At 39.9% G+C, this 18,776-nt stretch overlaps 1 non-coding gene across 1 annotated transcript; it reads left to right on the top strand.

Moving 5' to 3' along the window:
* The first annotated feature begins 15,991 nt into the window (after positions 1-15,991).
* On the top strand, positions 15,992-16,066 carry Trnas-cga. The gene has a single exon. It is a non-coding gene; the product is annotated as a tRNA-Ser (tRNA).
* The last annotated feature ends 2,710 nt before the right edge of the window (positions 16,067-18,776 follow it).

The raw sequence follows: 18,776 nt of genomic DNA, 5'->3' as shown, positions 1-18,776 counted from the left end.
GTCACATTAATGTGACTGGACAGTGTATACCCCTATAAACGTATGGAATTGTTGTTGTTGTTGTCTTCAGTCCTGAGACTGGTTTGATGCAGCTCTCCGCCGGCCGAAGTGGCCGTGCGGTTAAAGGCGCTGCAGTCTGGAACCGCAAGACCGCTACGGTCGCAGGTTCGAATCCTGCCTCGGGCATGGATATTTGTGATGTCCTTAGGTTAGTTAGGTTTAACTAGTTCTAAGTTCTAGGGGACTAATGACCTCAGCAGTTGAGTCCCATAGTGCTCAGAGCCATTTGAACCATTTTTTGATGCAGCTCTCCATGCTTCTCTATCCTGTGCAAGCTTCTTCATCTCCCAGTACCTACTGCAACCTACATCCTTCTGAGTCTGCGTAGTGTATTCATCTCTTGGTCTCCCTCTACGATTTTTACCCTCCACGCTGCCCTCCAACGCTAAATTTGTGATCCCATGATGCCTAAGAACATGTCCTACCAACCGGTCCCTTCTTCTTGTCAAGTTGTGTCACAAACTCCTCTTCTCCCCAATTCTATTCAATACCTCCTCATTAGTTATGTCATCTACCCATCTAATCTTCAGCATTCTTCTGTAGCACCACATTTCGAAAGCTTCTATTCTCTTCTTGTCCAAACTATTTATCGTCCATGTCTCACTTCCATACATGGCTACACTCCACACAAATACTTTAAGAAACGACTTCCTGACACTTAAATCTATACTCGATGTTAACAAATTTCTCTTCTTCAGAAACGATTTCCTTGCCATAGCCAGTCTACATTTTATATCCTCTCTACTTCGACCATCATCAGTTAGTTTACTCCCCAAATAGCAAAACTCCTTTACTATTTTAAGTGTCTAATTTCCTAATCTAATTCCCTCAGCATCCCCCGACTTAATTCGACTACATTCCATTATCCTCGTTTTGCTTTTGTTGATGTTCATCTTATATCCTTTCAAGACACTGTCCATTCCGTTCAGCTGCTCTTCCAGGTCCTTTGCTGTCTCTGACAGAATTACAATGTCATCGGCGAACCTCAACGTTTTTGTTTCTTCTCCATGGACTTTAATACCTACTTCGAAGTTATCTTTTGATTCCTTTACTGCTTGCTCAATATACAGATTGAATAACATCGGGGACAGGCTACAACCCTGTCTCACTCCCTTCCCAACCGCTGCTTCCCTTTCATGCCCCTCGACTCTTATAACTGCCATCTGGTTTCTGTACAAATTGTAAATAGCCTTTCGCTCCCTGTATTTTACCCCTGCCATCTTTATAATTTGAAAGATAGTATTCCAGTCAACATTGTCAAAAGCTTTCTCTAAGTCTACAAATGCTAGAAATGTAGGTTTCCCTTTCCTTAATCTATTTTCTAAGATAAGTCGTAGGGTCAGTATTGCCTCACGTGTTCCAACATTTCTGCGGAATCCAAACTGATCTTCGCCGAGGTCGGGCTTCTACCAGCTTTTCCATTCGTCTGTAAATAATTCGCGTTAGTATTTTGCAGCTGTGACTTATTAAACTGATAGTTTGGTAATTTTCACATCTGTGAACACCTGCTTTCTTTGGGATTGGTATTATTATATTCTTCTTGAAGTCTGAGGGAATTTCGCCTGTCTCATACATCTTGCTCAGCAGATGGTAGAGTTTTGTCAGGACTGGCTCTCCCAAGGCCGTCAGTAGTTTCAATGGAATGTTGCATACTCCCGGGGCCTTGTTTCGACTCAGGTCTTTCAGTGCTGTGTCAAACTCCACCTTCCCTCTTTCTGGAATAGTACTCTGTAAATAACGCGTTAACGACAGCGGTTAGTTACCATCATTCTAGTCCCTACAATTTCCTCACAAGGCGTGTTTTAATACTTGAGCTATTTACATCACAAGTAGTTTTACCTTTTAAAAATTGGCAACAAACATCATGTGACGTATAAGAAGTTTGTCTTTTTTACCTGCGCTTTAAAGGCGACGCACTCTGTGAATAGGTTCAGTCTGCAAAGTAAAATAAGTTAGGCAGCTATCATGCTCAAGTTATAACACGACAGTCTACTATTTATACACTTTCCCTAGTAATTAGTATTGACCGTAGGTGATTTGGACTGCCCAACGGCATTGCATTATCTTTTAAATACGAAATGCTTATTTCATAAAAGTATAATATAGCCCCTCAAATTGAATTTTAGTGCTAGATAGCATCAATGAAATTAAATGCCACTATTCAAAATTATCATTTCATTTCGGTACTAAAGTTAACTCTTTCAGTCACAATTCTAATATTTCACTACAGATGTAATTTTGTCATTACGGCTAAAATAGTCATTAAAACTCTAAATTATTCTTTTCTCATTACAAAAGTTTATTTTCAAATCATTCAAGTTCAAGCTACACGAAAGCTGCACTATATAAATTTCATGGCATTGCCACAAAAGGCATTGCCACTTAACTCACAAAAGACCACATCATTTCTGATGAGCACCCCAATTATAAACCACTGCTGTTAATAGACTGCCGGCTACTGTAATCCGTTCATGATAAGAATAAACCTGATGCAAACATTCTTCCGTGTTTGCTGGAACCTCATTGAATTTCTGTTTCGCGTGGGACTGCAGCCAGATGAAATTTCCTGACGTAACCACAGAACAATTTTCCTACATAAGCTGTGTATAACGTTAAGAGAATATTGAAGGATTTCACCGTATAGTTAAATATTGAAGCCACTGAAGGTATTACTTACAGTCAGTCGTCAAGTAATTTCTTAGCTCCTTCCTTACCCGAATCCGAGAAATACATTTCACAAGGGGAGGCCGCCAATTGTGAAATTCAGATTCGATTCATACTGCGCATAATAAAAGCTCATGGCCAGAGGTGTAATGTGGCAAAGCACCAAGACGCACTTCTCAGCCGTTGTCGAGAAAATCGACAGTTAAAAGAAACCGTTGCGGTGAAATACTCTCTACGATTAACAGTTTTCTACAGCGTCGGGTTCGTAATCCGAAGGTCGCCGGATCGAATCTCGCGCCATGCAATTTTTTTTTTTAGTATTTGTTTTTTGTAATTCAAATGTGTGTATATATATATATATATATATATATATATATATATACACACACACACACACACACACACACACACACATATATATATATATATATATATATATATATATATATATATATATAAAAAATTCCCGGTAATCAGTTGCAACAATTATGCATGTAATAAGTTGTTGAATGTCATTTGTCGTGGAAAAACTGGCGACTTCGAATATCATTATGTTTTCCGCAAACAAAGTTGTATTTCACAAATGTTATTAATTGTCTTCACAATGTTAACCACGTATAGTTAACAGAAGACGTAGAAACGATATTCCGAAACGAATACGTATAGCGTAAGTCAAACGTTCGAATTGGAATAGAAACCCCACGAACACAAATTTGCTGTGGCAGGTATGAAATATAAACTCCGCTACTCGCTCGTTACACTTGGAAGGACAGATGCTGAATGGGCCGAAACGAGCCGCCGCATAACAGCGTAGTTGCCTGCTAACTTCGAAAGAAGGTAGATGCGGTCCCTAGCGCAACTTATAACGTCGTCGAAAATCAGTGCGGACGTGAGAGCTTTGGTACACCCTGTTAAACAAACGCAAAAATGGAGGCGGTACAATTGGAGAGCGATCTGCCTTCACCAACATGCATAAGCAATTCATTAATAGTTTATGTATATATATATATATATATATATATATATATATATATATATATATATATATATATATATATATTGAATTACAAAAAACTAACAATAAAAAAATATTGCATGGCGCGAGATTCGATCCGGCGACCTTCGGAATACGAACCCGAGCGCTTACCGCTGCGCCACAACGCTGTAGAAAGCTGCTAATCGTAGAGAGTATTTCACCGCAACGGTTTCTTTTAAGTGTCGATTTTCTCGACAACGGCTGAGAAGTGCATCTTGGTGCTTTGCCACATTACACCTCTGGCCATGAGCTTTTATTATGCGCAGTATGAATCGAATCTGAATTTCACAATTGGCGGCCTCCCCTTGTCAGTTCTGGAAGTGTCAGCTGCTACTTTGATAGCGAATATATCAACAACAGAATCCACGAAGCCAACCAGGCCCAGCATTTCCTCATCTTCTTTTATGATGAGCCGTTCTATATCCTCCCAGCGTTTGGCAATGACGTGTGAAAAAGCTGCGTGCGTTAGTTGCAGTACGTCCGGCAGCTTAACGGTCTTGTAACTTCTCGGGCCAAATCCCGCAGCATGGCTCCAGATCAGTTCTGTTGAGTTCATATTGTAATGGTACAGTAGCAAATGTAAAAATGCAGCATTTGTATGACGAGCTCGATGCTGTGAAAATTATTGTTTTTTATGTTTCTACGATACTTATTTACCTCTGTGGTATAAAACGATGGACATAGTCCAAATAAAATGGATTTGTTTTTCATTTTTGCCTTAAAAATTAAATTGTTATGTTTTCTTAATTTAAACAACTTTTATGAACAGTCTTTCATAAAACATCATTAATTAAGAATTTGTATTTGAAATGGAAACAGGAATTTCGCGTCCAGTATGTAATTAGAAACAAGAAGACGTGCATTATTCATAAAAAATACGATGAGTTTTATAATTACAAGATGTAGGTATCTCAAATTGAACGAGAAAAAAAATGATTTCGGGGAGAAGAGAACCAACGCATGAATAACCATATTTCTTTCACGGGTCAATACGCTACCGATTGCGCTACACGTTTAATATAGATTCGTTATCTAATGCATTGTATACAACGCTGGGAAAACTTCAAAGCCGATTATCTCCGTAAATTTCTGAAAAACATGAAGAATAGCCTATTTCTCGGCACTTTTTAAATGTGTTCTACACGCGTGTTTCACTGTGGAACAGAAAGCAGCTTCAGCCATTTTCATACTGTGCATTAACAGCGTGACAGAGCACAACGCTGCAGAGGCTGTGACTGTACACTACTTTTTAAATAAAAACTACGTAGCTAAAGTGTGATTAAGAAAACCGTTAATGGCTGTTAGTACATTTGAATATCTTGGCGTTTCATGTAACGTAACTTGGTAATAAGATATCTAATACATAATGTGGGGCGGCGGGTGAATAATTGTTAGTGTTCCTTTTATTTATTTAATGCTGTTGTTTGCCGTTCTCAACACTGGCTCTCTAACTACAATATTGGCAACCAAAAAGTGATTGGCAAAACGTGAAGCCTGTAATTAGAATTCCCAGTGCCCACTTCATCTGAGAAATACATTTATAGCTACAACTTATAGCTCTGAGGAATTAGTAGATTGTCTGGGATTCATAATCAAAAACCATTCTCTCTAAAATGTTCACTATATTCTGAAAGTCACAGACCAAAAAGAATCCACACAATCCAACTACCAGAGCAGTTCAGAGTCTAATGCACTGATGCAACTATAACTGTTCAAATTAAATGTTTAAGTGAATGCTCGCCATAATTTGATGATAATGTTCATCAAACGCCACGCTAATAATGGTAGAATGTCTGTCCTGCGGCGGCACGTGAAAATACGACATACGCAAACTAAAGATAGATCATTAACGTCATTCCAAAATTATCACCTCACTCGAAAACGATTTCATGGTTACGTGTATCCCGAGTAACTTATTACTGCATCCAAGGCTGTTTATATCAACGATACCGAAGCGACGCGACTCCTGGCACAGGTGGTGCGCTAATCAGCGTCTGGAGAGAACTGGGGCCTTCTTTTTCTTGCGCAGCGTTCTTACGTACGAGGTGCATTCAAGTTCTAAGGCCTCCGATTTTTTTCTCCGGACTGGAAAGAGATAGAAACATGCGCATTGTTTTAAAATGCGGCCGCGTTCATTGTCAATACGTCCCAGAGATGGCAGCACTGTACGGCAGATGGAATTTTACCGCCAGCGGCGAGAATGAGAGCTGTTTTAAATATTTAAAATGGCGACGTTTTCCTTACTTGAACAGCGTGCAATCATTCGTTTTCTGAATTTGCGTGGTGTGAAACCAATTGAAATTCATCGACAGTTGAAGGAGACATGTGGTGATGGAGTTATGGATGTGTCGAAAGTGCGTTCGTGGGTGCGACAGTTTAATGAAGGCAGAACATTGTGTGACAACAAACCGAAACAACCTCGGGCTCGCACAAGCCGGTCTGACGACATGATCGAGAAAGTGGAGAGAATTGTTTTGAAGGATTGCCGAATGGCTGTTGAACAGATCGGCTCCAGAGTTGGCATATCTGGGGTTCTGTGCACACAATCCTGCATGACGACCTGAAATTGCGAAAAGTGTCATCCAGGTGGGTGCCACGAATGCTGACGGACGACCACATGGCTGCCCGTGTTGTATGTTGCCAAGCAATATTGACGCACAACGACAGCATGAATGGGACTTTCTTTTCGTCGGTTGTGACAATGGATAAGACGTGGATGCCATTTTTCAATCCAGAAACAAAACGCCAGTCAGCTCAATGGAAGCACACAGATTCACTGCCACCAAAAAAATTTCGGGTAACCACAAGTGCTGAAAAAATGATGGTGTCCATGTTCTGGGACAGCGAGGGCGTAATCCTTACCCACTGCGTTCCAAAGGGCACTATGGTAACAGGTGCATCCTACGAAAATGTTTTGAAGAACAAATTCCTTCCTGCACTGCAACAAAAACGTCCGGGAAGGGCTGCGCGTGTGCTGTTTTACCAAGACAACGCACCCGCACATCGAGCTAACGTTACGCAACAGTTTCTTCGTGATAACAACTTTGAAGTGATTCCTCATGCTCCCTACACACCTGACCTGGCTCCTAGTGACTTTTGGCTTTTTCCAACAATGAAAGACACTCTCCGTGGCCGCACATTCACCAGCCGTGCTGCTATTGCCTCAGCGATTTTCCAGTGGTCAAAACAGACTCCTAAAGAAGCCTTCGCCGCTGCCATGGAATCATGGCGTCAGCGTTGTGAAAAATGTGTACGTCTGCAGGGCGATTACGTCGAGAAGTAACGCCAGTTTCATCGATTTCGGGTGAGTAGTTAATTAGAAAAAAAATCGGAGGGCTTTGAACTTGAATGCACCTCGTATAAAGCCGTGGTGCAGACGGCTAAGGGAACGCCTGATCAAATCTGCTCTCCCGACTAGCCGCTGGGCTAGTAATGCACCACTTTAAGTTATCGAATAAATCATTGCTTCCTTTGCTGATGGCCGATGAAGCTCTCAATTTAAATGTGCAATCAGCACACAGGTAAGTAATCATAATAAAAGTCTGACGTGGCTAAGTCAAATATTTTGGGCGAGAGAATTAATGTAATTACACTACACGCAGTAGATGAGCTCTGAACTTGCCCTTTGGAGATACGCTATCGCTATAGTTTTATAGTTATTCTGTTGAAATTTTTCACATTTTTATGATTATAGCGGATCTCCCTTCTACCTAAATTTAAACATCCTAGCTTTATTTATTCGCCTACTTAATCTATCTTGCTTCCTTAATTTCTATGACAAAACCCAGAAAATCATGAATTTCAACTAAAATTTAAATTTGTGAGATCCAGAATACTGTTTCTACTAAATTATTATGCAAAAGGAATCTAAATATAAATTTTTAAGCTTCTAGCTCTTTTCTGTTGCGCCAATGATTTTTACAGAAAAACGTCCAAATTTCGAAAATGGTTGAAGTTATTGAACTGATATTCAACCCATATTGATTTAGTATTACTCCTGACATGCTAGAAACGTTTCAGGTTATTTACTTCATTTTAAAGTATTGCGCAATATTTATGACGTCAGAGCTAGTTACAGCGGACTAGGCTGGCACACAGTGGAAAGACTGATGTGAATTTTATAAGGCGTGAGTATGCTGCTTCCCTACAATAAGTTGGCCCTGCTTACAAGAGTGTAACAACATTAGTGTATGTGAACTATGGCTTCTGACCAATCATCGCGTTTGTTTAAATCAGGTTTATTCTTATGATGAATGGATTATAGTAACTATTCGTCTCAGTGCACAACAACAGAAAGTGCCTCTCAAGGCATTACCACCTAACTTACAATAAGCCATATCACTTCTGATGAGCACCCCCGTTATACACCACTGCTATTCATGGGGCCTGCCGGCTACCAGCTGACTATTCGCCCCATAGCTCAACAACAGAAAATATCTTTGCCTTGCCTGGTGCAGTTCTCTCCAAAATCGTAAGAAGTAAATATGTATTGTACTGCACACTATACATGCAGGTGCTCAGATCTTTAAAGGAGGATGTGTAAATATGCCACAGAAGAGTATTCTAATCATAAATAAAACTAGCGTAAATTCTTAAAATTTTGCGTTTACATATCTTGATAAAGAGCACGTGAACTTGTACTACATAATAAATTAACAAACCTCTTACTCGGCACTGGTTGGTGTTATAACACATTGGCGCATATACTGACTGCGAGAAATTTCGAAGCTGACAGTAGTCCATTGCAGTTGATGAGTCAGTAGTTCACTGCCGTGTGCAAATGTCACTTTTTACACAATCTATAAAATAATGTTTAAAAAGACTATTAACTGTAATTGGTTTGCTCATATGTTTATAGGTAACAGTTACTTCTGTATTATTAATTGTATTTCTGAATAGTGTGTCTCTCAATCATTCACCATAGTTCAACAGAATTTCGCTACCCAGTCTGACATTTTTATCGCGTGTTAACATTATAAGCTTTCAGTGTCTTAATCTCCATATAAAACTGGTGTTTCTACTGATTATTTAACTCTTTATGTACATTTACCTTTATCTGTGCATATAATCTATATGTGTGCTCCATTTTTCCTTTAAGCTTTTTAGTTTTCACATCTAATGTTACACGTTTCATGTAAGATGTTCTTTTATTGTTAGGATACACTTTCCATAATGGAACTGTACTATCTAAGCGCTCAGTTAAGGTAATTATCAATTCTTCCGATTTACTGTCTACTCCTTTAGATTGATGCACTGTTTCCCATACATCCCATCTTAAGCCACCGATATGTTTACTTAATATTAGTCTCAGAGAGTATTTTCATGTGTATAATAATATCTACCTTTTTCCAACGAGCATTGAAAACTAGTACTAACTTTGGCCTGGATGGTCTGAGATATGACCACTTATGATATCTGCTAAGATAATATTTTTGCATTTAGTAATTATATGATCTGTAGCTGTCTTACTCGCATGAGCTATTCTGGTTGGGAGAAGTGCAATCAAGCCTTTGCGTCCATACAATAGAATGCGGTCTGTGATGAAGCTGCTGTTTTAATTTAGTTACAGCTGAAACTAAAGCTTTTAAGAAGAAAAGTAAACCAGACCGGCATATGCCTACGAGAAAGAATTCAGTCTGATGGAAAACAACCTTTGCTATTAATATTTCAATGTTATTAGCCTCATAACATTCAGACGCCCATGACAGTTTTTCCGTACAGCTGATAAATTTTTTTCCTTTATGTATGTACACAGTATCTGCTCTACCATCTTCGCAATTCGAGCGACAATAAGCTGCAGCTACATTATACTATCGTAGTTTATAATATTCTGGACATTACATATAGTTTTTTGATGTTCAGTTATCACTACTATATGTGGTGCTATATCAAAAATAAAGGGTTCAAAAACATCTATCGTATCGGCTAAACCATCTTTGCAGCATATATCTTCAAATAGTTCACTCGCGTGTGCATTTTTTTTTTATTTCACAATGTTGAGAGTTTATTTATCCAAAAAAACTAGGATTGCCTTAAGAGGCATTAGTTGTGCTACATTACATAATATATTGTATGTAATATTTTAGCAGCTACATCTAAAATATGGGCAAGCCGATGTGGCCGAGCGGTTGTAGGCACTTCAGTCCGGAACCGCGCGACCGCTACGGTCCCACGCTCGTATCCTACCTCGGGCATGGATGTGCGTGTTGTCTTTAGGTTAGTTACGTTTAAGCAGTTCTAGGGGACTGATGACCTCAGATGCAAAGTCTCATAGTGCTCAGAGCCATTTTAGCCATTTTCTAAAATATATTTAATCAGTATGTTTTCCAGTAGTCTGTTTATGCATGCCTTTAGCAGAGTGAAATCTTCTGCCTGTTTTGCTTATATTTGCGAAATTTATATTGTGAAAACGTTCGCACATGTTTTGTATTGCCGCATTTCCTTTTTAGACTTCAACGTTCTCACAGGCCCTCTCTGGTTGGTCGTAGCGTTGAGGAACACAATAGTGTTTGAGTTCCTTATCGCCAGCAGTCTCCTATTGAAAGACACCAAGTCCCTTGCCTCATTTTTCGCGACGTCATTCGATCCCGAGAGAAACAGGAAAATCGCTTGAACACACCTTCGAAAATTTTTCATCATTTCCTTCTGCCGCAGTTTTGAAATTTGAATTTGGCTTCATTGCGTCAGTAATTTTGTGATTTCTATTTGTTTATAAATTGGTAGCGATATGTCCACCATGATTATCTACAAAGAAATAAATACTTCCTGTTTCTCTCATGCATGAATTTCGTTTTTGGTGGGAATACTTTGAGACACTTTTTTCTGCTTTCTTTGAAACTTTGTCTCGTTTATTCGTGTGTCTGTTGTTTGTTTACATTTATGAACTATTTTTGTACTAAAACAACTAATTTCATCTTCGAGACTGCTGCTTGCGTTTTTTGTAATCACGAGCTTTAAATCGGCGTCTTGGAGCACTATATTTAACCGTCTGGTTTTTCTATTTGATTGGAGTTTGCACAAACAATTTTGAATTTTGTTGATCATCTGTACATAGTTCCACTAAAAAAGTTCGGTGTCATATTTGTGAAACTATAAACGTTAGAAATTACTTGCGTACTTCAGAAAATTCACTACATTGCCCGCTACAAATTAGCGAAATTCGCACCTTGATGTATTTAATCGCTCTGAACGTATTTGGGGTGGCCTGTCTTAGCTTACTCACCTTGTAGAGACCAGTGCCAGATAAATTAAATGATAAATATGAAGTATACGATACACTGAATGTTTGTGACAAGTTGACGCTATGTGTAAGATACGGACGTGAACACGGACCCCCTCCTTTCGCTGCCTATTGCGCTGGTTAAGCTTGCCTCACCGACCGACTCGGAGTTTCCACCTTGAGACTAGTTCCTCTCACTTCACAAGGCCTCGCTCATGATGCAGCGGGACTAGCAGTTTTGAAGTTATGAAAAAGAACTAGCGACAAGTTTAAGCTTCCAGAAAGCCCTCGAGGTGTTTCCCAAGATTTCCGAAAAGTATTAAAAACTATATCAATAATCAAGATACAGTATGATCCTACAGAGTGGCTTCACAAATATGCGATTGGCTTTATAATTTTTTACTAATATAACTCTTTACGTTGTACCGAGCGGCGAATGTCCAATGGATACGGAAGTAACAGATTTTTTCCTAAAGAAGCAGAGTAGTAGCAATAATTTTCTCAGTTAACTTCTTGGCTCTATATTTCAGCTGACATCCAGGCAGGCATCTTCAGATGAATCATCAATGTTGTAATTAATAGAAGCTCTTTTATTTAAATGCGGATAAATGGAAGTCCATAACAGTGTGAAGTAATCCGACAGTGATTACTAGAATACCAATGAATCTCTAGCACACGTCACGCCCTATAAATACACTGCCTGTAAAAAAAAAAAGTGACGCACCCAGAAGGGGCGGAGGAAACGAAATGAAACTTACTGATTGAGAGAGTACATAATGTTATTTCAGTGATCACAAAATAGAATCAAATTTACGAACTTGAAAGTATGACGTTGCACCCCGCCTGGCCTGGATGAATGCACTGATTTGATTGGAAAGTATGTCATAAAGCAGTTGTATCCTCTTGTGGGGCAAGCTGGCACACAGCTGTTGTAACTGGTCCTGGGTTTACTGCATACTGGCATCGGGGCACTGTTGACGTCCGAGCTGATCCCAGGGACACGTGTAGAGTCCTTGTTGGCCGTGGGAGTACCTAAATATCACGCAGATGGTTCATAGAGAAGCGTGCCATATGTGTTCGAGCATTGTTGTGTTGAAAAGTGGCACCACGATACAGTCGCATGCAAGATAACACTTAGGAACGCAATATGTCGTGACCTACCATTATGCCGTCACAATCTCCACAATCACCACCGACTGTGACCTGAAGTCATACCGATGACTTCTCACACCATGACTCGAGGAGCAAATCGCTGTGCCTCTCCACAACATTGAAAGAATGGGACCTCTCCCCAGGTCGCCGCCGTAGTTGCCAACGACTATCATCTGGGGAGGTGCAGAACCGCAATTTATCGCTGAACACAATGCGGGGCCATTCATCAGCAGTCCATGCTTGCCAGTCACAACACCACTCCAAACGCAGCCGTTTGTGATGTGGTGTTAACGACAACATTGGCATGGGAGGGTAAATCCACACAGTGTTGCAGGGAATCCATTACTTGTTCTCGTACAACAATTATTGCAATCAGCAACTGGCGTTCAGTTCAGTTCCTACTGTGAACTTTACAACTAGGTTACGTAAATACTCTGAGATTGCTATTGATAATATCTTTGTAAACAAATCTAGGGAAAAAAGTCATATCACGAAACTAATAACAAATGGGCTGTCAGATCATGACATACAGCATCTTATGTTAAATGTTGAAACTTTCCAGCATAAAAATCGTATTAGAACTGAGTACATTCAAAAATTAAGAATTTTAGGAGAGTGCTCAGAGACTTGAACTTGATAGATGTTTACAATACTTCCGACTCAAATGGAAAATAGATCATTCGTTAATAAAGTTACTTCCTCATTTGAAAATTGTTTTTCCCTAGAGGTAACTCAAATCCAACAGGAATCTAAAAATAAACCAATGATTACACAAGGCATAAACATATCATGTGGGCCAAAAACGAAACTGTATCTGCTATCTAGAAGCAGCGCTGATGTTAGCATTGTAATCCATAACAAAGAATACTGCAAAATATTGAAGCAAGTAATCCAGAAATCTAAGCAGCTTTATTGTGAGAAAAAGATAATTACATGAGACAGAAAAATAGAAACTATATGGGATATAGTGAAGACGGAGACAGGTGGGACCGGAAAGGAAGAGGAATAAATAGCTCTAAAAATAAATGAGACGTTGGTAACACGTGCATGTAGTGTTACAAATCTCTTAAAGAAGTACTTTGATTCTGTTACTGACAGCTTTGGGTTATCAGGTTCAGTAAACAGTGCAATGGAATATCTGAGACCATTCTCTACAAATAACATTAGTAAAATGGAAATGACCCTCACTTCTCTCAAAGAAGTAGCAACCATCACAAAATCCTTAAAATCAAAGTATTATGATAACATATCAACGAAGTTAATCAAAGAGTTTCCATGTGAGTTGAGTTCTATCTTAAGTTATTTGTGTAATCAAGCTCCTTATCAGCAGAACATTTCCAGACTGGCTAAAATACGCTGAAGTTAAGCCTCTTGACAAGAAGGGGGATAAAGAGCTGCCGTCAAACTAGCGAGTAATTTCAGTTTTGCCGACGTTTTCAAAAATATTTTAAAAGGTTGTGTTCAGGTGTCTTCTTAAGAATCTGACGGCAAATAATATATTGTCGAAGTAACAGCTTCGTTTCCTTGAGGGTACAGCGAGATTGTATTTGATTCATTGGATAACAAATTAGAGTCTACTGGCATTTTCTGTGATCTGTCAAAAGCCTTTGACTGTGTAAGTAAAACAAAATATTATTGTGTCAATGATAGTGCTGCAAAACAGTTCGAGTCTTACATAACTAACAGGAAACAAAGGGTGTCGATGCAAAATAATTGTACGGTAAGCAATCAGTCTTCATCTTACTGGGAATTAATTACATGTGGTGTTCCTCAGGAACCATCTTGGGTCACATTACTTTTTCTTGTACACATAAATGACCTCTCGTCTGTTACATTGGCAGATGGTAAGTTTGTTTTGTTTGCTAATGATACAGACATTGCAATGAATAGCAAGTCAAGTACAGGTTTAGAAATGGCTGCTAATCAGAGTTTCACTGACATTATCAATGGTTTAAAGTTAATTCACTATCATTAAACTCTGAAAAGGCCCACTATACGCAGTTCAGAACCTGTAAGAGACTTTCTTCCAGCATGTGTATAACGTATGAAGACATGCAGGTAGAAGAGGCTGAAAGCGTTAAATTTCTGGGGTTACAACTCGATAGTAAATTCATCTGGGAAGGGCATATTACAGAATTCCTGAACGGCTAAACAAGTCTGTATTTGCAGTGCGAATGATGTCAGATGTAGGAGACATAAATATAAAAAAAGACTTGCATACTCTGCTGACTTTCATTCTATAATGCCGTATGGGATCAAATTTTGGGTTAACTCGCCGAAGAAACCAAAGATTTTAGACAGCAAAAGCGTTTAATAAGGCTCATTTGTGATGTTATTTCAAGAACGTCACGTAGAAACCTGTTCAAGGAACTGGGTATTCTAACCACTGCTTCTCAGTAAATTTATTCCTTAATGAAGTTTGTTGGAAATAATATGTCTCTATTTCCAACCAATTACTCAATACATAGTGTCAATACTAGGAATAAGAAGAATCTACATAAAGACCTGAAGTAACTTACCTTGGTCCAGGAAGGGGTCCAGTATTCAGGAACACACATTTTCAATAAAAAAATATTGCCAGCAACCATTAAATACTTGATTTCAGATGAAGCAAAGTTTAAATAGAATTTAAAAGACTTTTGGGCAGGTAATTCCTGTACGCTATAGATGAATATCTTAACAGGCACTGGGACCAGATTAAGTAAAAATATCTGGGAGATTTCGGTTCTGACGCCGCTTTGTCACAACAGTCAAGACTAGGTATTTGGTGTATGATAAATTTGTTAAAAGTGCATAACTATGTTTCATTCTGACAGTGTATTACTTCTGTACATGTTACCAGTTCCAGTTTACTGTAATGTATTCCCATATTTTGACAATATCGTGACAAGTGATCAGGGATGTGAGTATTATATTGAAATGTGCTATGTTTTTTATGTCACACTTTCTGACAAGTTCCACACCAACGCGAACTATCTCATTTTTGGCCTATGGAACGAAAACTGAATCTAATTTAATGTAATCTCTCTTGGCGTCACGAGGCTGAGTGCACCGCGCTCCAGCCCTCCCACCAAGGGAAAAACCCCTGTCAGTGTGGGAATCGAACCCAGGTCCTCCACATAGTAGTCAGCTGTTCTGACCCCTCAGTTATAGATCCAAAGTGCCTTTTTAAATCCAAGCATCAAACTCGAAAATGGGCCCCATTTAATCTCGACCAGTCGCTCAGGGCCATCTCAGCGGCCGGCTGGAGTGGCCGTGCGGTTCTAGGCGCTACAGTCTGGAACCGCAGGGCCGCTACGGTCGCAGGTTCGAATCCTGCCTCGGGCATGGATGTGTGTGATGTCCTTAGGTTAGTTAGGTTTAAGTAGTTCTAAGTTCTAGGGGACTGATGACCTCAGAAGTTGAGTCCCATAGTGCTCAGAGCCATTTGAACCATCTCAGCGTTCTGGACTGGACTAAAACGAAACTTTCTCACCGGTGGTGAAATACAACTCGATGTACAAAACGCGTTTTTACGCTAATGGAACACCAAAGAACAAGTAATGTAGAGAAATGAAACTGCGACGATACATTTGTCTAGATAACATATTTAAATGATTAACATTGCAAGATTACTGGTTAATATAAGTCTGAGATAAGCCACTGCAAATGTGAATGCTGGTACACCAACAACCAGTGTAACCACCAGACTTTTCAATGCAAGCATGCAAACGTACATGTATCGTGTTGCACAGGTGCCGGATGTTAATTTGTAGGATGGAACTCCATGCCTGTTGCACTTGATTGGTCAGTAGAAGGACGGTTAATGTAAGAGACGAGGTACTGGCAGAAGTAAAGCTGTGAGGACGGGACGTGAGTCGTGCTTGGGTAGCTCAGTCGGTAGAGCACTTGCCCGCGAAAGGCAAAGGTCCCGAGTTCGAGTCTCGGCCCGGCACACAGTTTTAATCTGCCAGGAAGTTTCATATCAGCGCACACTCCGCTGCAGAGTGAAAATCTCATTCTGGACGATTAATACTGTTTGGGAATGACGCTGGAGTTGTCCAGTGACGTCCCATATGTACTTGATTGGAGACAGATCTGGTGACCGAGCAGGCCAGGAAACATATCGACACCCTGTAGAGCATGGTGGGTTACAACAGCTGTATGTGGACGAGCGTTAATCTGTTGACAAACACCCCTTGGAATTCTGTTCATGAATGGAAGCACAATAGGTCGAATCACCAGACTGGCATACAAGATTACAGTAAGGTAACCACCAGAGTGTTCCTGCGATCGTACGAAATCGCACCCTAAACCATAATTCCAGGTGTAGATCCAGTGTGTTTAGCATGCAGACAGGCCGGTTGCAGGCTCTCAACTGGCCTCCTCCTAACCAACACGCGGCTATCACCGGCATCGAGGCAGAACCAGTTTTCATCAGAAAAAACAACAGACCTCCACCATGACCTCCAATGAGCTCTCGTTTGACACCACTGAAGTCGCAAACGAAGGTAGTTTTAATTCGGTGGGACGCTACAGGACATCTGTCATGGAGTTGTCCTTGAAGTAACCGATTTGCAGCAGTTCGTTGTGTGTCAGTGTTGTGTCAATGTTGCTGTTGTAGATGCAGTACAATGCGCCAGAGCAATGCGCCGAACACAATGGACTTCTCCTCTCGGTAGTGCCACCTGGGTGTCCGGAGTCCGGTCTTCTTGCAACCGTACATTCGCGTAACCACCACTGCCACCAATCACGTAGAGTGGCTACATTCCTGCCAAGTCTTTATGCAGTATCGCAGAAGGAACATTCAGCTTCTCGTAACCCTCATTCAAACACAGTGAGGTGCTGATAATGGCGTCTTTGTCGTATTACAGTCATTCTTGACTAACATCAATTCACCACGCCCAACATCAAAACTAACTAACGCTCACGACCGTTACAGCGTTTGTATAAAGCAAAACCTGATATACATCCTCATAGTGGCGTTACTATCGCTACTCTTATGCGACCGGCGAGAAATTTGAACAGACACCATCCTTCAGATGTAGAAATACGCCTACCAACTTTCGTGTATGTCCCACAACTCTTGGTGTTGCGATTAAAGCAGATTTCCCTTTGTTAGAATTAACCGTTTTGAAAATTTTTCATGAAGTGCGATTTGAAAGCGAGCGAGGCAGGGAAAGTTCGAAATGACCTTTTTTGTGGCTTTATTTATAGACGATGGGCTGTTGATTAGAAAAAGGAAAGAATCCGTCGAGGTCATTGTAGAAGAAATGACGAAGACGTTTAGAATAACTGTTGGTTTTTTGAGAAAGGAAATTGAGCGAAACGGAGAAGAAAAAACGTTTGTGCACCAAACAGCATAAGCAACGCGGATGCTGAAACCTTCTGACTTGGAATATCCAAATGTGAAATTTTACTCAGAGGATGAAAATGCTTCAGTTATAGCGGAATTCCCTTTCAGGAAAGCTGTTGGTTCACTTTTATATCTCACAACTGTTATTCGACCAGACATGGCTTTCGTAATGACTGCACCGAACAGATACTTGAGCAGTTATGATGAGAGTCTTTGTCAGGTCTTCATACGCAATTTCAGGTATGTGCAAGACAAGGAAAACTTTGGTATATCGTACAGAAAGAGCAAAGACAAGAGGATACTGTTCGGATAAAGCGACTTGGATTGCGTGGGGGGTATACGAACAAGGCAGACGACTTCCGGTTTTGTTTTTCTTTTATCAAAAGGAACGATAACGTGTCCTGTCAGCGTCAAAGAATGGTGGCCTTGAGCACCACAGAAGCAAAAAATGTGCTATCCAGCTGTAAAAGACGTAATACGGCTACGAAATCTGCTAAGTGATTTCGAAAATCAGTGCGATCAAGCAACAAGACTCTATATGGGTAACTAGAGCGCAATAACAGCCATAAAAAATCCTGAATTTTATAAAAAATCGGAACACATTGATATCCTATAGCAGTTTAAGAGAGAAAAGTATGAAAAGCGAGTAGATGGGTTTGTGATGTTGCGCACAAGATTGGGCATTGTTACAAACAGATTTTATGATGCTCAAAAACTTGGAATGTTGAACTGAAATGTAAGTTTCGCTTTTAAAAACTTCCCGCCTATGATACGCATTCCTTGGGCGTAACCCCCTTAACGTTTATTTGTTGTGCGTCCATTATTCAATACATAGTGCTCTATATTGAGATGTAATAAAAATTGTTCCGTTGTATTCCTGTGTCGGAATTCGAATTCCATAAACCTTAATATGAGTATAAAACTGAAAGTCATGGCACTTATATATATATACACATAACATTTTCTATTAAGCTGTAGAAAACTTTAAATATTACAGATCTTGTGTTTAGCTGCAAGCTTCAAATGAATGAAACTTTCTTTCAACAAAATTAATTTTTTTCAGGCCGGCCAGCAACTTTTTCTGAAGAAACGAGAAAGGGGCGAACTGTTGGTGCAAAAGGCAAGAAAGCTCTTCTTCAATCTTCTGAGAGAGGTAAGTTGGAGAAGTCTTTCTACTGGACATAAATATGCTTTGAAAAACTTAACGTAAACCAGATGGGCTGTAGTGCTGTGAAGTAGCTTCAAAAGTTTGCTTCAGAACCACTTACTTTACTTATTTACATCAAATCCGCCGACTATGCAGAAAGCCG

The sequence above is a fragment of the Schistocerca americana genome, chromosome 5, assembly GCF_021461395.2.
Source record: "Schistocerca americana isolate TAMUIC-IGC-003095 chromosome 5, iqSchAmer2.1, whole genome shotgun sequence".
In the NCBI taxonomy this organism is placed as follows: Eukaryota; Metazoa; Arthropoda; class Insecta; order Orthoptera; family Acrididae; genus Schistocerca; species Schistocerca americana.
This window is presented reverse-complemented; position numbering and strand designations above follow the sequence as displayed.